The sequence below is a fragment of the Pseudonaja textilis genome, unplaced genomic scaffold (genome assembly GCF_049901715.1).
Source record: "Pseudonaja textilis isolate UNSWEBS1 unplaced genomic scaffold, rPseTex1.2 PTEXCTG311, whole genome shotgun sequence".
Classification (NCBI taxonomy): domain Eukaryota; kingdom Metazoa; phylum Chordata; class Lepidosauria; order Squamata; family Elapidae; genus Pseudonaja; species Pseudonaja textilis.
Genome location: NW_028262597.1, coordinates 3,010 through 10,809, shown reverse-complemented (window position 1 = coordinate 10,809; position 7,800 = coordinate 3,010). Strand labels below are relative to the sequence as shown.

General features: G+C 46.2%; 1 pseudogene; it reads right to left on the bottom strand.

Annotated features, from left to right (window-relative positions):
* Window positions 1–2,762: 2,762 nt before the first annotated feature.
* LOC113453583 (enkurin-like) lies at window positions 2,763–7,557 on the bottom strand (annotated as a pseudogene).
* Window positions 7,558–7,800: the final 243 nt, after the last annotated feature.

The window sequence follows — 7,800 nt, the reverse complement described above, 5'->3', positions numbered from 1 at the left end:
CTCCATCTCTCTCTCTGTGTCTCCATCTCATTCCATCTCTCTTTTTCCATCTCTCTCTTTCCATCTTTTTCTCCATCTCTCTCTCCCCTCTCTCTCTCCTTCCATCTCTCTCTCTCCATCTCTCCACTTCTCTCTCTCTGTCCATCTCTCTCTCTTTACATTTTCCTCTCTCTTTTTTCCCTCTTTCTCTCTCTCTCTCTCTCTCTCTCTCTCTCTCTCCACTCTAGCTCTTTTCATCTCTCTCTCTTTCCATCTCCATTTCTCCATCTCTATCCATCTCTCCCTTTTCCATCTCTTATTCTCCATCTCTCTATCTCTTTTCCTTTCTCTCTTTCCATCTCTCCCCATCTCTTTTTCTCCATCTCTCATCTCTCCCTCTTTCCCCCTCTCTCTTTCCCTCTCTCCCTTTTTCCATCTCTCTCTCTTCCATCTCTCTCTTTCTCTCTCTCCATCTCCATTTCTCCATCTCTTTCCATCTCTCTCTCTCTCTTTCTATCTCTCTCTTTCCATCTCTCTCTTTCTCTCTCTCCATCTCCATTTCTCCATCTCTTTCCATCTCTCTCTCTCTCTCTCTTTCCATCTCTCTCTCTTTCCATCTCTCTCTTTCTCTCTCTCCATCTCCATTTCTCCATCTCTTTCCATCTCTCTCTCTCTCTTTCTATCTCTCTCTTTCCATTTTTCCCTTTTTCCAATTCAATTGTTCAATTGGAGAGTTGAGTTGGGTTGGGTTGGGTTGGGTTGAGTTGAGTTGAATTGAAGTCTTGGGTTGGGTTGGGTTGAGTTGAGTTGAATTGAAGTCTTGGGTTGGGTTGAGTTCAGTTGAATTGAATCGAAGACTTGATTTGCACGCACACACACACACACACAGGCAGACACACACCGATAACAGTGGGTCAGTCAGGTGCTTTATTTAAAAACGTAGAAAGAACCGTTTCACAACTTTGGCAACTTGGCCAAATTCAAGAACCCTTGTAAACAACGTCAACAACTTTGGCAAAATTCAAGGAAAATTCATCCTTGTCAATTTTGGCCCATTCACAAATTTCAAGGAGAATCCTTGAAAACTTTGCAAATTTGCAAAATTGAAGGAGAATCCTTGTAGAATTTTGGCAAATTTGCGAAATTGAAGGAGAATCATTGTAGAATTTTAGGCAAATTTTGCAAAATTGAAGGAGAATCCTTGTAGAATTTTGGCAAATTTGCGAAATTGAAGGAGAATCCTTGTAGAATTGTGGCAAATTTGCGAAATTGAAGGAGAATCCTTGTACAATTTTGGCAAATTCACAAATTTTAAGGAGAATCCTTGTACAACTTTGACAAATTTTCTAAATTGAAGGAGAATCCTTGTAGAATTTTTGGCAAATTTTGCAAAATTGAAGGAGAATCCTTGTAGAATTTTGGCAAATTTGCGAAATGAAGGAGAATCCTTGTAGAATTGTGGCAAATTTGCGAAATTGAAGGAGAATCCTTGTACAATTTTGGCAAATTCACAAATTTTAAGGAGAATCCTTGTACAACTTTGACAAATTTGCTAAATTGAAGGAGAATCCTTGTAGAATTGTGGCAAATTTGTGAAATTTAAGAAGAATCCTTGTGGAATTTTGGGAAATTTGCAAAATTCAAGGAGAACCTTTGTACAACTTTGGAAAATTCACAAACTTCAAAAACACCTGCAGAACTTTGACAACTTTGCAAAATTTAAGAAGAATCCTTGTAGAATTTTGGCCAATTCACAAATTTTAAGGATAATTCTTGGAGAAGAACAAATTCACAAACTTCAAGGAGAATCCTTGAAAACTTTGGCAAATTTGCAAAATTCAAGGCGAATCCTTGTAGAGTTTTGGCAAATTTGCAAAAATTTAAAGAGAATCCTTGTAGAATTTTGGAAAATTTGTGAAATTTAAGGAGAATCCTTGTAGAATTTTGGCAAATTCGCAACTTCAAAGCGAATCCTTGAAAACTTTGCCAAATTTGCAAAATTGAAGAGAATCCTTGAAGAATTTTGGGCAATTCACAAATTTCAAGTAGAATCCTTGAAAACTTTGTAGAATTTTGGCAAATTTGCAAAATTCAATGAAAATCCTTGTAGAACTTTTGCAAATTCACAAATTTTAAGGAGAAACCTTGTAGAATTTCAGCAATTTTGCAAAACTCAAGGAAAACCGTTGTACAACTTTGACAAATTTGCTAAATTGAAGGAGAATCCTCATCGAATTTCAGCAAATCCCGCCAAACCCACGGAGCATCCTTGTTAGAGGATCCACAAATCCGCCAAATTCACGGAGAATCCCCGTTAGCCATTCGGCCAATTCGCCAAACGGAAGGGGAGGAGAACCCTGCCGCCGACTTCGGCAAACTTGGCCCAATCCCAGGAGACTCGGCCGATGCATCTGAACCCTTCGGAGCCGCTTCACCGAAATTCACTCTCGTCCCCCCCGCCAACCTGCCCACCCCAAGGACCCGCTGGTGGGGGGGAGAGGAGGAGGAAGGGGGGGGAGAAGGGGTCTCTGCCCCCCACCCCAGAGTTGTGGGCTGACCGCGGACGGTGGGGAGGGGACGGAGTTTGGTGGGAAGGGGAGCCCGACCGCAGCGACTGGAAACTGGTTGCGGGAAGTGATCGAACTATCAAAAGAGGAGAGAGGGGTGTCCAACTGGAGTCGGGTTCGCTCCCAATCTGGGGAGAACCCCGGGAGGTTGACCTCCAAGGCAGCCCAAACACACACACACACACACACACACACGGCCTTCTCGGCCGTCGACCCCTATTCGCCGGCAACGTAGACGAACCGACGCTTCTCCAGCGCGCCGATGTCGTCTTCCAGCTGTTTCATCTCCAACTCCAACTTCTCTTTGCGCAGCCTCTGCGGGATGGTGGTCATCTCCACCGAGAGGCTCTGGAAGTCCTTGTTCAAGTCCTCCCAGTTGGTCTTCAGGCCCTGCAGGGAAGGGGGGGACAGAGAGAGGAGGGTCCGGAGTCCGTTTCGAAGAGATTCCATCCCCCCTTCTCCCTACACCACCACCCCGGTGCTCCGCCGCGGAGGAGGGAAAAACAGAGGGCGCCTTGTCCAGTTGGGGCGTGGAACGTCCGCTGGGTGCACTATGAAGCTGTGAGATCCTCAGGAAGAGGAGGAAGTGGAGGAAGAGGAGGAGGTGGAGGAGGAAGGAGGAAGAGGAGGAGGAAGAGGGGAAGAGAGGAGGAGGAAGAGGAGGAGGAAGAGGGAGGAAGGAGGAGGAAATGGAGGAAGAGGTGGAAGAGGAGGAGGAAGAGGGAGAGAAAGGGGGAAGAAGAGGAGGAAGTGAAGGAAGAGGCAGAAGAGGGGGAGGAAGAGGAGGAAGAAGAGAGAGGAGGAAGAGAGCAGGAGGAAAATGAGGAGGAGGAAGACGAGGAGGAAGATGAAGAGGAGGAAGTGAAGGAAGAGGCATAAGAGGAGGAGGAAGAGGAGGAGGAAGAGGAGGAGGAGGAAGAGGAGAAGGAGGAAGTGAAGGAAGAGCAGGAAGAGGAGGAGGAAGAGGAGGAGGAAGGGTGCCCCAGTCCATCTCCTCCTCCTCCCCTTCCTCCTTCCTCTCCTTCTCCTCCTCCTCTCCTCCTCCCTGCCTTCTAGCACTGATGACATTCCCTAGTTGGGTCATGAAACGTCCGCAAGGAAACAACGAAGCTCAGAGACCATACTCACTGTCTCCTCTTCTTCCTCCTCTTCTTCCTCCTCCTTCTCTTCCCCTTCCCTCTTCCTCCTCCTCCTCTTCTTTGCTCCTCTCTTCTCCTTCTCCTCCTTCTCCTCCTCCTCCATCCCCCCTCCGCTGCTTCTTCTTCCTCTTCCTCCTCTTCCTCCCCTCCTCCTCCTCCTTCTTCCTCTTCCTCTTCCTCCTCCTCCTCCTCCTCTTCCCCTTCCCTCTTCCTCCTCCTCGTCTTCTTTGGCTCCTCCTCTTTTCCTCCTTCTCCCCTCCTCCTCCATCCCCCCTCCTCCTCCTCCTCTTCTTCTTCTTCTTCTCCTTCTCATACTACTTCTTCTTCTTCTCCTCCGCCTCCTCCTCCTCCTCCTATCCACATCCTACCCCTTTCTAGCCCTGATGATATCATCCAGCTGGGTCATGAACTGTCCGCAAGGAGCAACCACAGCGCAAGAGACCAGCGAGAATCCACCAGGATAGAAAACGTGGATCATACTAACCCGTTCAATTTTTTTTTCAATTAGGAAGATCTCATGTCAGTATCACCGATCAAACAATGTGCACAGTCACCATGTGCTTTACTCCTTAGCCGTAACTGAGAACAGGACACCGAGGAACTATAGGTGCTAACTAAAGTATATAACTAGAGGTTGGAAATGCTGTGTATATAATACATCACCTATCAATGCGCACAGTCACCATGTGCTTTACTGCTTAGCCGTAACTGAGAACAGGACACCAAGAAACTATAGATGCTAACTAAAGTATATAACTAGAGGTTGGAAATCCTGTGTATATATAACATCACCGATCAAACAATGTGCACTGTCACCATGTGCTTTACTCCTTAGCCGTAACTGAGAACAGGACACCAAGGAAGTATAGATGCTAAGTAAAGTATATAACTAGAGGTTGGAAATGCTTTGTATACATAGCACCACCGATCAAACCATGTGCACAGTCACCATGTGCTTTACCGCTTAGCCTTCGAGCAATGGATCCCAACAAGGGGGAAGTATGGGGGAGGCGTCGACTTACGTTCAGGATGTCCTCTTGTTCGTGGGAGGAGAGGCGGGTCAGGCGTCTCTTCTGCAGGCACTCCCGCCGAGCGGCCACTCGCTCTTGGCGCTCCTCTGCAGCTTCTTTCTTACAACCCAGGATGTAGTTGGGGGTCACCCCGAAGTCCTGCGGAGGAAGAAGTGGGGCGCTTGGCCAGCCGGATGGGGAGGGGGTGCCGATCGGCCATCTCTTTCCACGCTGGCTCCTCCTGGAGGAGGAGGGAGGTGGGAGGGAGCGCGATGCTGGTCCGGGGGAGTGTGGGTGAGGCTGTCATGTCTGCCATCTATCTATCCTCGATCACCTCTCTCCATCTATTTTTGTCTATCATTCTCTATTCTTTCTTTTTTCTTTTTCTTTCTCTTCTCTCTCTCTCTCTCTCTCTCTCTCACACACACACACACACACACTCACAGACATTTCTATTATCTATCCTTTATCACCACCTCTATTTTTGTCTTTCTCTCTCTCTCTCTATATATATATATATATATCTATTTAACTCTCTCTCTCTAGTCTATCTATCAATCAATCTACCTATCTATCATCTATTTATCTATATTTATCATCTATCTCTAGCTATCATCCATCTCTAGCTATCATCTATCTATTATCTATCTATCATTTATCATCACCTCTATTTTTCTCTCTCTCTGTATCTATTTATCCCCCCTGTGTGTGTGTGTGTGTGTGTATGTTAGTGTGTGTATTATACACACATTATCTATCTATCTATGTCTCTTTATCTATGTATTTATCTACATATCTCTATTATCTATCTATCATAATCAACTCTATTTCTCTATTTCTCTCTCTCTCTGTAACTGTATCTCTCTAGTCTCTATCTCTATCTATCATCTATTTATCTATCTATATCTATCTATCGATCATCTATTTACCTATATCTATCTGTCTCTCTTTCACTCTCTATGTGTGTATTTGTATCTATCTATCTATCTATCTATCTATCTATCTATCTATCTATCTATCTATCTATCTATCATCTATCACCTATCATCTATCACCTATCATCTATCTATCATCTCTCTCTGTATTTGTATCTATCTATCTATCTATCTATCTATCTATCTATCTATCTATCTATCTATCATTTCTCTCTGTCTCTGTATTTGTATATATGTCTATCTATCTATCTATCATCTATCATCTCTCTCTCTCTGTATATTTGTATATCTATCTATCTATCTATCTATCTATCTATCTATCTATCTATCTATCTATCTATCTATCTATCTATCTATCTATGGCATTCGGCTTTGCTTGGGTATTTTCCCATGTCATAGTAGTTGTGCTTTTAAAGTTGTAGCGACGTTTCAGCAGAATCTCATCTGCCACCATCAGGCTTCTGTCTGTCTATCTATGTATCTATCTATGTATCTATGTATGTATGTATCTATCTATCTATCTATCTATCTATCTATCTATCTATCTATCTCTATCTATCTATCTATCTATTTATCTATATCTATCACCTATCTATCTATCATCTCTCTCTCTCTCTCTCTGTATTTGTATTTGTATATCTATCTGTCTGTCTGTCTGTCTGTCTGTCTGTCTGTCTGTCTGTCATCTATATCCATCCATCGAGCCATCATCTCTCATCTCACCAGGCCCCCTCGGTGTGACTTAAGAGCCCCCCCCCAGAATATCAATGCCGCATCAAACCTCCAACCCATTTCCCCCGTGCCCCCCCACAAAAGCTCTCGGACGTAAGCCTTCCACAGAGTAGGAAGCCAAGCAGGAGGGAGAGGGAGGAAAACATGGGGAAGGGGAGGGGGAGAGGCCTTTTCTCCCAAAAACCCCTCCCTATTCTCCTCCCTCCTCCCCCCCAGCCTGAGCTCTGGCCCCACCCCACCCCCTAAGGGAAGCCGCACCTTCTTTTTGAGGTATTTCTGGACCAGGCTGGATCCGTCCAGGAGGTACTTATCCCCTCTCCGCTGGTCGACGCAGGCATGGAGGGGCTTCTTCACCACTGGCCATGATGGCTTCGGCCACGTTGGCATGGCTGAAGTTCTTCTCGCTCTGGATGCCCATCAGCGGCCGGTCGGACAGGGGAGGCACCTGGGCTTTGACAGGGAGACGCTTTGGTCGCTCGTACGTGCCTTCTGTTGTGGGGTGATGGGACAAAAAACAAAAAAAACCCAAACACAAAGCCTGAGTGGGTGACGGTGCATCCTTTGGGTGTTGGGACTTCAACTCCACTGAACGATCCTCCGTCGAGTTTACTGAAAGTTGTTTTTTTCACACTGAACGCCCCGGCGCGGCATCCTCCCCCCCCCCGGTCCAAATTTTGAAAGCTCGGCAACTGACTTGGATGGACGCGAGGTGCCATTAGGTGACTTTCCGACGAGGGGAAAAAACCGACAGGGAGAGCCAATTTCTGGGTTCCCCACCCAACACCATCATGGCCACACCTAATAAATCCAAGGGTTCAGGACTCGGAGACTTATGATTTGAAATAGGTGGATGGGGGATTGGTCGGCGCCCGGACAGTGGGGACTTCACAATGTCATTGGCAACCCCCACCACCACCAACCAGTTCAGGGAAAGTCCCCCCAGTCTTCAAACTGGCCCCCGGGATCTCGACCGGAGGAAGAAAGAGGTACGAGTCCCACTTCCTTTCACCCCACGACCGAAAGGAAGAGTCGAGCGCACCAACGTACATTTGGGGACCTTGCGCTCCTTGGAGTGTTTCCGGAGGTAGTCCTTTGGGGTGGGCACCTGCAGCTTTGGGATGCCCATGGTCTGGCAGGGCGCCTTCTTCTTCTCCTCCATCTCCCGCTGGACAGACGGATGGAAGGTGGAGATGTACCTTGGCTGGAGGAGACAGGGGACTCACAGATGAAGGGGTCTTCCCGGGTTCGGGATACGGGGTGGACTCTATTTATCTATCTGTCTACCCATATTTCTCTCTCTCTCCTCTTTCTATATATATCATCTCTCTCTCTCTCTCTCCTCTCTATCATCTCTCTATCCATTTATCTACGCTCTATCTATCTATCTATCTATCTATCTATCTATCTATCATCTATATGCACACACACATATTATACA